This window comes from Oncorhynchus mykiss, chromosome 8 (genome assembly GCF_057628025.1).
Source record: "Oncorhynchus mykiss isolate SJ-2025 chromosome 8, ASM5762802v1, whole genome shotgun sequence".
NCBI classification, from domain to species: domain Eukaryota; kingdom Metazoa; phylum Chordata; class Actinopteri; order Salmoniformes; family Salmonidae; genus Oncorhynchus; species Oncorhynchus mykiss.
Genome location: NC_143029.1, coordinates 72,152,028 through 72,165,089, shown reverse-complemented (window position 1 = coordinate 72,165,089; position 13,062 = coordinate 72,152,028). Strand labels below are relative to the sequence as shown.

General features: G+C 40.5%; 1 protein-coding gene across 8 annotated transcripts in view; it reads left to right on the top strand.

Moving 5' to 3' along the window:
- The first annotated feature begins 3,464 nt into the window (after positions 1-3,464).
- The window catches only part of LOC110530452 (adhesion G protein-coupled receptor L2), a 149,572-nt gene continuing 139,974 nt past the window's right edge, over positions 3,465-13,062 (top strand). For all 8 annotated transcript variants that reach the window (XR_016482582.1, XM_036986080.2, XM_036986075.2 and 5 more), the window contains exon 1: positions 3,465-4,217. The gene's annotated coding sequence lies outside the window, so the exon portion shown is untranslated. The remainder of the gene's footprint in view (positions 4,218-13,062) is intronic.

Sequence of the window (13,062 nt, the reverse complement as noted above, 5' to 3'; positions counted from 1 at the left end):
TTGATAAAAGTGGTTATTTATCCAGTCTTATATTCAAAGTCCAAAATTATAGCACAGGTTAATATAGCAGATATTAATAAAGATCAGGGACATATTCAATGATCAGGGACTATAATGTTAGATGATTGAAGTACAGCCCAAAAGTTTGAAAGATAAAATGTTTTCCCCCAGTTTATTTGCATGGCTTTATTTATTATGTCAGTCTTCAGAACATTTTGCGTAGGTCCAAAACTCTCTTGGATGATAGAGGGAAGGAAAAGGTATGTGAGCCAAGGAAGAAGATCTTGAGAGTGGACAAGTCTGGATCCGTGTTGCTTGTCAGATTTCATCCGATGTGGACTCAAGACCTGGATTCTTCTTCTATGCTTGATCTAACTTCTGTCATCTGGGGCTGCCTGGCTGGCTGCAGTCGGTTGGAAGTCCTGTGGGGATAGATGTGGAGGACGAATAGAAGTGGTTTCAGAAAAGGAGAGTATGGCAGTATAGCTGTGCGCTTTTGAAACACAAAAGAGGGTGTTGTAGTCACTTCCTTGCAAGTACTGCAATTCAGTTGATGGTTTAAATTGAGTCAGATCTACGATTGAACGTTTGATTTTGAATGAGGAACTTTTTGCCCTGTATCGTGAATAGAAATGACTATCACAAACAAGAAGATTAATATAATCACCACACAATCTAGTGATAATCTAGTGATACAATAACATCTTCCTTGACATAGCTTTCCATCAATCTTGAAAGACTTCTCCTTTTGGTCCAAAATGGGATTGCCATTCAGGTGGTTTATCCTGGAGCACTATGGCAACGTGTTTGGTACCGCTGATAATAATTCAACTTAAAGAGAAGCACACATAATAGATTGAAAAGGAAATATGTTGTGAATCCGAGGGGCACATGGAACTGGCTTCAACTGAGTGTTTGTTGTCTGAATGGAACAAGCATTTATCGAATGCCAGGGCAAATCCCTCAAACCTACTTTTAGCCTCAATTTAGGTCTTTTTCCCTCTCACTTCAGATTGCCTTAGAACTGTCGGGCTTTTGATCATAATGAGTAAAACCACAGAACAATGACTCAAGACATATTTACCACAACACTCTCCAGTACTCTCTTATTAACTGTGTTATGGTTGGTTGAAACAGTCCACAATCCTGCATGAGGTTTTGTCCATAATGTGAACAACGCATTGGGGGAGGGGGACACACACATCCATGGGAATTGAAATCAAAGAAAATATGTAGGGGTGGAGGAATGGGAGACAGTGAGACATGGGACTTTTTTTCAGACAGTCACACAAAAATTCAAAACACTTGAGCATAGCATCTGAAGATTCATCATCAGATTATTTCTCAGATGAAATATGAAATATTGTATATGTAGTCCCCCTCTTCTTATCGGCTACATGAGTGTTGAAAGTTCAAATCAAATCATCAAATTCCTCTCAATGTGAGAAGTTTGTTACACACTTTAGGATAAAAACACATAATAACGGATCTCCGAGATGATCATATTGTGCAACACAAGCAGTGGGAAGGGAAAGACTGTCTTAGTGCTTCAATATGATACAGTATTCTGTTACTGTTGGTTTCTTCCTTTCACTCATTCTGTGGCTTCATTACTGAGGAAAACAGGGAAACCTGACAATCGTGAGAAAGACTCCAGGGTGAGTTGATGCATATGTATGGGTGGGAGCTGAGCTATTCTTCACAAGCTTGCACCGAATAAAGAAACAATTATACTGAAACATCGTGTTGAGTAAGGGCAACAACATGCAGCTACAGTGTAACAGCAAGAATAAGCATTTTCTGCGAGCACCATAAGTGTTCTGAAAATACAGGGAAGTGGCTACTGGTGTGTCTTTTGGACATATACAGTATGGCATTGATCACAGCCCCTGAATAATAAAACACACAAATATTTCAGGCACTTCGCAGGTCAGTTCAAATAAAGTATTGTGTTTATACTTTCTATACATAAACATTATTTCTCTAAATAGGAATATGTGCCAGCGGATTACCATCATTAGCCTACATCTGTTTTGTCTTACTGCGCTATTCTTTATTATGTAAAATTATGCTGTGGAAAACATGAGAGCTCCTCACTAATCCTCTCACTTTCCACCTGGTGAATTTGACCCAAATTCGCATTTCCCCTGTGCGGCCAGGAGACCGGCTTTTTATTGAAGCCACGTGTAACAGAGCCCACTGACCTAGCAATGTACTTTGGCTAGGGGGAGAAAAGAGAGGAAATTCATCTTCATTCAGGACAATAACTTTGCTTCAAACTTTGCTGTTGTGTTTTTTTTTTTTTGTTAGAAAGTAGACTCCATTTTTTGAGGGGTAATAATGTATTCTGTGTCAACATGCACTAGTAACAGAGTCTGTAATTCTGTTATTTCATTTCACAATGTTTAAACAAAGATTACTTCTATAAATAGTGGAAAGTAATGGTCCAGAAACTGACACTGGTATTAATAATAGTGTGATATTATGTTCAAAGGGAAACAGCCTGGGAATTCTGGGAAACTGAAAAGAATTACCATAAACCTGTTGAGCTCAATCCAGTTGACGGATATAATTTTGCCCTCCAGTGCATCCATTGTTGTCTATAACGACGACAAGACATATACAGTTCACATTTGATGTTCCCACATAACAAGGCTATAATAAAACAACAGGAAATTACAATTTCTTGCCTGTAATCCAATATGACATGTTGTCATCAGAGGACTTGCTTTGGGAGTTATGCACAGCAGTGACATTGTGGTCATGTTGACAGGGCATACAGACACAGCTGGGAAAACTATATAAACAGGTAGACAAACAGTTCCTATTGGCCCGGGGATTACTAGAGGGATGCTGTTTGGTTTGTGTTTAAGTTGGATGTGTTTAGATGTTATGGCTTCATGTGCTGGGTGGATTGCTTATGTTTTTCCATCAGCAGTGGCCCCACATAATCTTATTACCTTCCCGGTGTGGCTTTCCCCCCTCTGTCCAGATTATTCATCAGGTCCAGTTGGGATTAATCATGTATTAACATAGCTGCCTTTTCCCTTTTATAGTTTGTCTTTAGTAGTGACAACTTCTGTAAGCTATTAGCTGATACTGAGTGCAACAATAGCCCACTTTGCAAGGAATTACATATTTAACAGAGCCCTATATGAAACACTGTGTTTAGAGGAATTTAGAAATATGTATTTGACTGTGCCTATTATTTGCACACACTGTATACAGATTTTTTTATATTGTGTTATCGACTGTATGTTTGTCTATCCCATGTGTAACTCTGTGTTGTTGTTTTTGTCGCACTGCTTTGCTTTATCTTGGCCAGGTCGCAGTTGTAAATGAGTTCTCGACTGGCCTACCTGGTTAAATAAAGGTGAAAAATATATATTTTTTAATAATATTATCACTATCAAAATCCAGGCACCAGGTCCATCACATCCTTTGGGGGCCATATTCCTTCTAGTGTACAGGCAGGTCCTATACAGAACTGCTAAGATCACCAGTCCCTGCCTTCTGCCAGATCCACGCCAGGTTTTAGGCTGGCCCATTGAAAGCCAGCTGCTGCAGAGCAGAGAACCGGCTCACGGTTTCTTCTCTTGTTTGTATGGGGAGTTCGACTGGCTCTGGCTCAGCGGTGTGTAGATAGAGGAGGGAAGAGATTGACTGGAGCACAAGCCCGACCTGAGACCCCCGAACTGAAGTCTCATTCTAGAATGTTTCAGCATTGTTTTAGGCGACTTTCATAATACATTGACATCATCGTGGAAGACGACTCCCTGCATTTGTTTTAGGATATGAGCTGATTTGCTTCTCATTCGCATCGTTTACTATAGCCTAAAATTACAGCCGTGCAGTTGTTGAATTCATTGCGTCCACTCGAAAGGAAAATGTGGATGCGTGAGAGAGGGATATGGAAGAAACCTATTGATTAGGCCTAATAGTTTCGAACATCAGCTCGCTATGGAAGAGTTCGTCAGGTCCTTGGGGGCGCATGGACATGGAGAGAGAGAGAGATACCTGCCACAAGAAACAACACGATCTGTCCCTCGTAAGGGGAGCATGCATCGGAACCACGGACGTCTTTGTGTTGCCCGCTGCGTATACCGAGTTTGAGGGTGGCCTATAGCCTGCTGAAGGGGTAACCACTCTCTCTGTGTTACTTCGGTGCCGAACTGCAATATTTGTCAATCACCATTTAGGACTATTCGCCCCCAAATGTGAGTATTCCAACATTAGTCTAACACGCCGTCCTGCCGTCTGGGTGCTAGTTAGGTTACTTGCGATGAGGGTGTCGGTGTTTTTTTTTTTTAGGCTGAGTTGAGAAAATACACTTCATTCCTAACGATATCGTTGCGGTCACTAACGGACATTTTACCGAATTTCACTCCATTTTAAGAACACTTACAGATTGGTCTATAGTTGTGATGTCAATGCCAAGCAATCTGTGAAAATTAGGTATATCTGCTACTGCTTGGTATACCAGCCTAAATATTTTACAACCTGAAATAATTGCATTTTAACAGACATCAGTGGTTCTTACATTAAGCGATTCTGGTCCTTGGGATATTGGAAAAGTTGCATGAGGTTTATCCAGATGTGGACTTCTTCGGCGGCCATCGTTGCTCTGAATTCAGTGAATTTGGTTTATTCAAACTACTGTGCTTTTAAAAATATAGTTAGGCTATAATGGATGGATTGAGGGCTAGGCCTACTACCTGAAATATGTTATTATAGGTTTTATTCTGTTGGTCTCTGAATGAAGCGTTGTTGACCTGGCTTTGGTAATTAGTCTAGATGTCACCTGTGTAGATGAGGTTTTGGGTTAGCACTGTAAAAGAGACAAGTAGCATAGTCATGTTGGATTAGGAATAAAATAAAAATGTATGTGCAGTAGGGTGGTTTGGCAAATTCTTTGTCTAGGTAACACGCTATCAAGTACAGAAGTGGAGCAATAGACTGTCAAATAAATGTAACATCTCCCATTACCCCATTAGCCATAGCCTAATCTCGAGGACACAACGACCTAAGTAGCTGCAAGTCAGTTGCTGTCTTCATCTTCCTCTCCATTCTGCGGCTGTAAAATGAGATCATTTCACTGAACATGTATAATTCACAGATATCTAAGTCAGCCATGTGTGATGGGACACACGCACAACAAAACCCCCAGATAGCATATGGTAGCAAAATGTGTAGAATTCCAGGAAATTAGCATTAAAACTGCAGAATTCTATCTCAGCCTCATGGCAAACTGTGAACAAAAGCATGAGAAGCTATAAAACAGCACATTTTCTTTCTCTGCCCCATGGTAAAAGTGTAGAATAGCAGGAAATAAGCTTTAAAACTGCAACATTCTGTCCTAGCCTCATGACAAAATGTGTAGACTTGTATTAAATCAGTCCTCACACAGTTACCGTGCACTAATTCCATAGATTAGCTCGTCTTTTAGAGCAGGGCAGGCCATCTAATAAGAGAAGGGAGAATATAAAGTCCTCATCATCTTTCATGGAGGATTCCGTTTATGAATCATCATCATAAGTCAACATAAACGAGGCCAAATGCCAAAGCAAGCACCCTAACAAGCATATTGGGCTCTATGGGAAGCAATAAGCAAATAGCATAGGATTCCAAGCGGAGCATACATCTGGCAAAGAGCTTGACCAGTCATTATAAGTTCATTAGTGATTAGTCTAGCTCTAGCTAGCCTATATATCACAGAGGTGAGGCAGTATACCTTACCTGTAGACACACCACTCAACTCACTACAGGAGGGTAATGTTGTGTGTTGGCCCATTCCATTTTCTATGCTGGTGATGTAGTCTATTTAACTAGGTCAAATCAGGATTGGAAATGCAGTTGAGAAAATCTAAGCATTTTTAACAAGGTTATTGGAGAAAATCGGCTGCTGGTAGGGCCTATAGGCTCCTGAGTTGCGCAGCGGTCTACGGCTACAGACTACAGACCCTGGTTTGATTCCAGGCTGTATTGCACAACTAGGACCATAGGGCGGCGCACAATTGGCCCAGCGTAGTCCCGGTTAGGGTTTGGCCGGGGTAGGCCATCATTGTAAATAAGAATTTGTTCTTAACTGACTTGCCTAGTTAAATAAAGGTGTGTTTTTTTTATTTTATTTTTTTTACAAGTGATGGTAAAATCTAAATCATAACTCATTTGTTTTAAATACCTGTCTAGGAACCGGAGGAGTAACTTTCATTCATTTCATGTCAGTGTTGGGATGGGCTTGGGGAATTCATTGGGACAAATGTTCCGTTGTCCCTCCCATGCCCCCACTCCCCTGCCCCAGATGCTCTTTCTGCGGGTTGGTCCATTTGTTGAAGCCCGGGGTCTCCAGGGGAAGTGCCATCTCATCTCACATCAGCTCGGGTGCAAATGGCTTCAATGTAGGCCTATGCTAGTGTGATTTCTAGCATTTTTGTGTTGTTGTAACTGTCGATTTACATATCAAAGTGGCTGCATTTCAATGGAGAGAACTTGAGTTACCAGCCCCCATCCCCCAACCAGTTTTGTCCTGAGAGGGGAAGGGTGCTGCTGGGCTATATAATAGGAATGCTGTTCATTGCAGACCACTGTAAATGTTTTTTTTGCCAGTTATTTAATGCAGCATCAATATTCTGTGCGTATGTGTTTGTGTGAGAGAGTGCTTATGTTGGATTGCAAATGCAGATTTAGTTGGGATTGACAAGAGTTGGTAGGCTGCCATAATTCAAACCAAAATCCCCAAAGTAATACCCTTTACAGACAGACTTTACAGTATGTTGCCTGTAAAAAAAAAATGTAGGCAATGTTTTTTTTAAGAGTCCAATTCATACAGTCCAATTTTACCACATTCTTGCCGGGATAAGTTGTTTCTATCTCCAGTGCACATGCCGGCACATTTTGGAGTGGGAGCAGACGTGGGCTGATGTGGGTGGACGTCTATTTGAAAAAATCCATTGAATATACACCATCACAAAGAAATCCATTATTCATTTGTTTTGGACAGGTTGTAAGAAACACTATAAGACTAATAAAATCTATTTTCAAAAGAATAGAATGGCATATTTTGAGTTCAATTATGTTGCTGGTCTGTGCAGCCTATATGCTACATGGTAGCGCCATGTACATGATATCAAAAGTTATTTTGTTAATTAAACAGACAAGACCCTTATCACAGTCAACACACATATTTTATAGAAGGTTAAGAATTATAATGAGAAAAATAGAAATACATTTGAATAATATTTTGCACACATGGCAACGTGTGGAACTGATGTCATATAAAAAGTAATATTTTTAAAACAGAGCCCCAAGGCAAGCCTATGCTTTTTAGATACAGGTTTCATCTCTTTCCTACCCTCACTCCGCTTCGTTAGGGAGCAGGAATAGGGTCCTACATTGAGGGTATTGTCATCATGATACCAATAGAAAATAATAGCAATCTATATTTTCAAAAGCGTGTGAGTCTCGTGTTCATATTTCACAACCTCCGCAGGCTATTTGAGTTGCCCTGAATGCGATCCAGCAAAAAATGAAACCTACACTTGATTTAAGCTACATTATTGCATGCTAAATATTTCTTATTCAGTGATCGATGAACAAATGACTAACCAGCTGTATTACCTCCCCTTATTTACCCAGCCAGAGACTTAACCAAATGTTCAAATGGAGATTCAGTGAAACAAAATCCCATTGATTGATTAAGACCCATCACAAGCTTTTGGTAGGGACTAGGCCTCGACTATTAAGTGACTTGCAAGTGAAGAGCAAAACAATCCACTTGTTAAACTACATAACGTGCTGGCAATATTATTATTTATTTTTAAATGAGCCAAATGGACTAGATGATCATGAGCAGCATTCACCTCAACTTAGCTAACATTTCTACAGCCTAATTGCAGCCTAACTAATATCCAAATGGAGATTCAGTGAAAATAAAATCTGACATGGATTGATATATCAAGACGAGTCTCCACGCTTGTCTAAAAGCAGCGTAGAGGCTTTGTCGCCGGCAATACCTTTTTATATATAAAGAAATGTCGTCAAAAGGTTGTCTGGATGCTGTTTTTTGCAGGAAAACGTCTTGGTTTGAAAGGTGTGTAAGTAGAGAAATGTGAAAAGTGCTTGTTGCAGTGTGAGTAGTGTCCACTTGGGGGTTTTGGTGGGAGCTTATTTAAATACGCTGACTTGTATTTATTTATTTTCTGACATAAAAAAAAAAAAAGAATTATAGGATCTAAGATTAAAATCTTTACAGCACACTTTTTGTTTGCTATTGTCTCTCAGATTAAAAGTATACACTAGGCCTATACTTGATATGACCATCAAAACCAGCTCTTTTATAAAGATAACTCAAGAAGAAACTACACAATAGGCCTACATGCTTCAAGTAGCATCTTGTGTAATTATAGTATTGTAAAATAATAAGCAAAAAGATCAATGGATTAAGCCATTTTCTTGAACTTCTATTTGAGTTATTGGTTATTTACAAAATCCAACTAGATTTCTGGAGGCCTCTTCGAAAGCTTTGTGGGAAGCACTGTTTTGAGCAACCAAGGGCCTTTTGTTTTTCTGTCATAAAGATTGTTTATTTTCTATGCAATGCAGCTGTTGCTCTGCTGTGAAAGAATGCCTTGCTGAGTGTAGCCTTGCTGAGTTTATTTAGATTTATTTCCTTTAATGTCTTGTCAAACATCGCCTAATAGGGATGTCGAACACAATGAAACCGTGAGGAATCAAACAGATGGACACACACACAAACCATTCCTTCCTTACAAACGGATGACAATTTATGTCAAGAAAGAGGAAAAGCCTCTTCCCTCCCTCATTCTTTTCATTTTGTTTCTATTTCTTCTGAAATGTACATCGCTCACATCCATTAGTTGAAGCCCAGGTTGCTGTAACGCAGGGGGCCGGCCTACAGGACAGGTCAATGGTGATGGTCTGTTGGCACCCGATTCCTTATATAGTGTACTGCTTTTGACCAGGGCTCTGGTCAGATGTAGTGCACTATATAGGGAATAGGGAGCCATTTGGGACAAAAGCCCCACAGGCGGTGGATGTAAATGCCAGGGGTAGCGTTCTCCCAAGGGTTAGTGGCCCTGATCATCCTGCCTTTTGGTAATAAAGTGAACGCAGCTCTCCTCTGCCCGCTACGGCCCGCCACAACCCAGATGACACATAATGAAAAGAGATGCCTGCTTCCTGTGCTCACGCACAATCGCATCAGAGAAAGAGAGAGAGAAGACACAGAGGGAGAGAGAGAAGCTCACCTGCCATCCTCAATCACAAGGGGCCGGTTTGACAGCTGTCTTTTTCTGTTTTCTGACACGCTCACTGTCAAAAGTTAGGAACAAACAGATGGAGAAGGAGAGAATGGGAGGAAGAGAAGGAAAGAGGGATACGTAAGGAGGAAGAGGAGGGTGATGAGTTTGTTTGATTTGGTAGTTAATTGTAAATGTTCATTGTAGCTTTTTCATCCGTCTTCCTCTTTTTTATAGCAACTGAGATAAATGGATGGAGACTGGAACAAATGACATTGTGTTAGGTTGTGTTAGCTGACCCGCTCGATTAATGTATGCCTTTGGTATTTCTAAGGGGTAAAAAATCTCCCTCACCACCCTCTGTGCTTTAAATGACAGTTAACTTTCCCCCACTGCTTCTCAAATGGATGTTTAATGATCAACAGAGGCCCTGGAGCTGAGCTATAGAGCAGAGCAGCCCTAGATATGTTCTCACCAAACATCTCCCTCCCTGCCTACCCTCCATAGCCCCTACAACACAGAACGGTTTTCCTTCTGTTAAGAAAGCAAGCCCCCTTGGTGTTGTTAAAGCCCACATCGTCTGGAAGGGAGCGGAGGGGCTGCTAGTTTTTTGAGTGATGGATGATCTTTGGGTCTTTTGGGTCCGTGTTTAACTCTTTGGAGTGTGTAAAGCTGGCCCAGTGGGAGACGTGTCGCAGGGGTGTGATGGATGGCCGGGGGTCCTTAGGCTTCATCTATCAGGAGATTAGCAATGACCTGTGAGTTGTCTGGACCGCCCTCAGAGATGCTCTGTGATGCTCTACCACCACTGGACTGGAGGGCATTAGCGTAAGGGGACACTGCTCTGGAACTGTCTCAGGGGAGTAGACCGATTATGTGCTTTATTTGGTGGTCTTCTATACCTTCAGGTCACAGGAAGTGTGGAGCTTATAGCGCTCAGGTGCTATGCTTTTGTCTTGGTAGGGTGGATCACGCTGAGGCAGATCTGAGGCTTGCTATGAATATTTTTTTGCTGCCTTCCATGATTTCTAGAAATGGCAAGTTTGGAATATACAGGTTCCACACTATTGGAGTCATGTTTCTCTTTCCTTTTTGAAATATTGTTTGAGTGGACTGGAGATGAATGTGTCTTCTAGAGGTCGACTGATTATGTTTTTTCAACGCCGATACCGATTATTGGAGGACAAAAAAAGCCGATACCGATTAATCGGCCGGTTTTTAAAATGTATTTGTAATAATGACAGTTACAACAATACTGAATGAACACTTATTTTAACTTAATATAATACATCAAAATCTATTTTGCCTCAAATAACTAATGAAACATGTTCAATTTGGTTTAAATAATGCAAAAACAAAGTGTTGGAGAAGAAGTGCAATATGTGCCATGTAAGAAAGCTAACGTTTAAGTTCCTTGCTCAGAACATGAGAACATATGAAAGCTGGTGGTTCCTTTTAACATGAGTCTTCAATATTCCCAGGTAAGAAGTTTTAGGTTGTAGTTATTATAGGACTATTTCCCTCTACCATTTGTATTTCATTAACCTTTGACTATTAGATGTTCTTATAGGCACTTTAATATTGCCAGTGTAACAGTATAGCTTCTGCCCCTTTCCTCGCTCCTACCTGGGCTCAAACCAGGAACACAACGACAACAGCCACCCTCGAAGCAGCGTTACCCATGCAGAGCAACGGGAACAACTACTCCAAGTCTCAGAGCGAGTGACGTTTGAAACGCTATTAGCACACACCCCGCTAACTAGCTAGCCATTTTACATCACATCGTTACACCAGCCTAATCTCAGGAGTTGATAGGCTTGAAGTCATAAACAGCAGAGCTGCTGGCAAAACTCACGAAAGTGCTGTTGGAATGAATGCTTATGAGCCTGCTGCTGCCTACCATCACTGTCAGACTGCTCTATCAAATCATAGACTTAATTATAACATAATAACACACAGAAATGCGAGCCTTCGGTCATTAATATGGTAGAATCCGGAAACTATCATCTCGAAAACAAGACATTTATTCTTTCAGTGAAATACAGAACCGTTCCGTATTTTATCTAACGGGTGGCATCCATAAATCTAAATATTCCTGTTACATTCCACAACCTTCAATGTTATGTCATAATTACGTAAAATTCTGGCAAATTAGTTCGCAATGAGCCAGGCGGCCCAAACTGTTGCATATAACCTGACTGCGTGCAATGAACGCAAGAGAAGTGACACAATTTCACCTGGTTAATATTGCCTGCTAACCTGGATTTCTTTTAGCTAAATATGCAGGTTTAAAAATATATGTCTGTGTATTGATTTTAAGAAAGCATGGGTGTTTATGCTTAGGTACACGTTGGAGCAATGACAGTCCTTTTTCGCGAATGTGCACCGCATCGATTAAATTCAACGCAGGACACGCTAGATAAACTAGTAATATCATCAACCATGTGTAGTTATAACTAGTGATTATGATTGATTACGTTTAATGCTAGCTAGCAACTTACCTTGGCTTCTTACTGAATTCGCGTAACAGGCAGGCTCCTTGTGAGGCAGGTGGTTAGAGCGTTGGACTAGTTAACCGTAAGGTTGCAAGATTGAATCCCTGAGCTGACATGGTAAAAATCTGTCGTTCTGCCCCTGAACAAGGCAGTTAACCCACCGTTCCTAGGCCGTCATTGAAAGTAAGAATATGTTCTTAACTGACTTGCCTCGTTTCATAAAGATTAAATAAATCGGCATCCAAAATTACCGATTTCCGATTTGTTATGAAAACTTTAAATCGGCCCTAATTAATCGGCCATTCCGATTTAATTGGTCGACCTCTAGTGTCTTCTCCAAGGACTACCGTACATCCTCTCAGGCTTTAACGAGTCTCATAGCTGTAGATTAGTCTGTTTGTCTCTCTTTTTTTTTATATGAAAATGTATGTCTATATCAATCACTTCTCCCATCACATCAAGGTTTGTTATTTTAATATTTGCATTGGCGAGTAAGACAAAGAATCTACTTATCTCAGATAGCCATTCACACTCCATCAATCAAACCAATGTTGTGCCATTGAATGAATCTCTGGGGCCTGTACTCGTGATAGACTGAATTCATCTGTAAAATGATTTCAGAGAAGGACTTGAGCAAATAGCTGTCGGACAAGAATATTTTAACAGGCTCCAGGGTCTTTCTGTTCAACGACACACCACCTTAATCCAAATTCAGCTAGAATGATATTTGGGGTTAGTTTGTTGAGAATGATGTTTTTTTATGTTATTTTAATTGTTGTGCTTTGCTCACACATTGCATAATAGTAGAAACCACATTTGTGTCCTCTGTAGGTTGAGTGAAAGCTTATTTACTTTGTGTGTGCATTGTCTAAGTCCCAAACATAAATGTCACCTCCCACGATATTGCTGGCATTTGGCGGGATTCTTTTTTTTCATCAGAAGACTGATATTGACATTTTTCAAAGAGACTGTTTTCCACCCAAAAACAATGCTTTCAGAGAGACAGCATCCACCCCCCCTCCCCCCTTCAAAAAGAGAGAGAGGGATTTTAATTAGAGAGTCCTAAGCAGCCTGTCTTCTCTCTGCTAAACACAACTACTATCAAACATGTTAAAGGAAACAAATAATTATTTGTTGACAGCTAGAGTAATGGGAAGGGGAAAAAAAATAAGTGCAAATGATTTTGGGGCAATAGGCCGATTTTAAATATAGCATTTCATGTGATTGTAAACTGGCTTTGTGGCTCATGGACTTATTGCATATGATGTGCCATGTCTAACCCTATCCTATAGGGCTGGCAATTGCCAGGG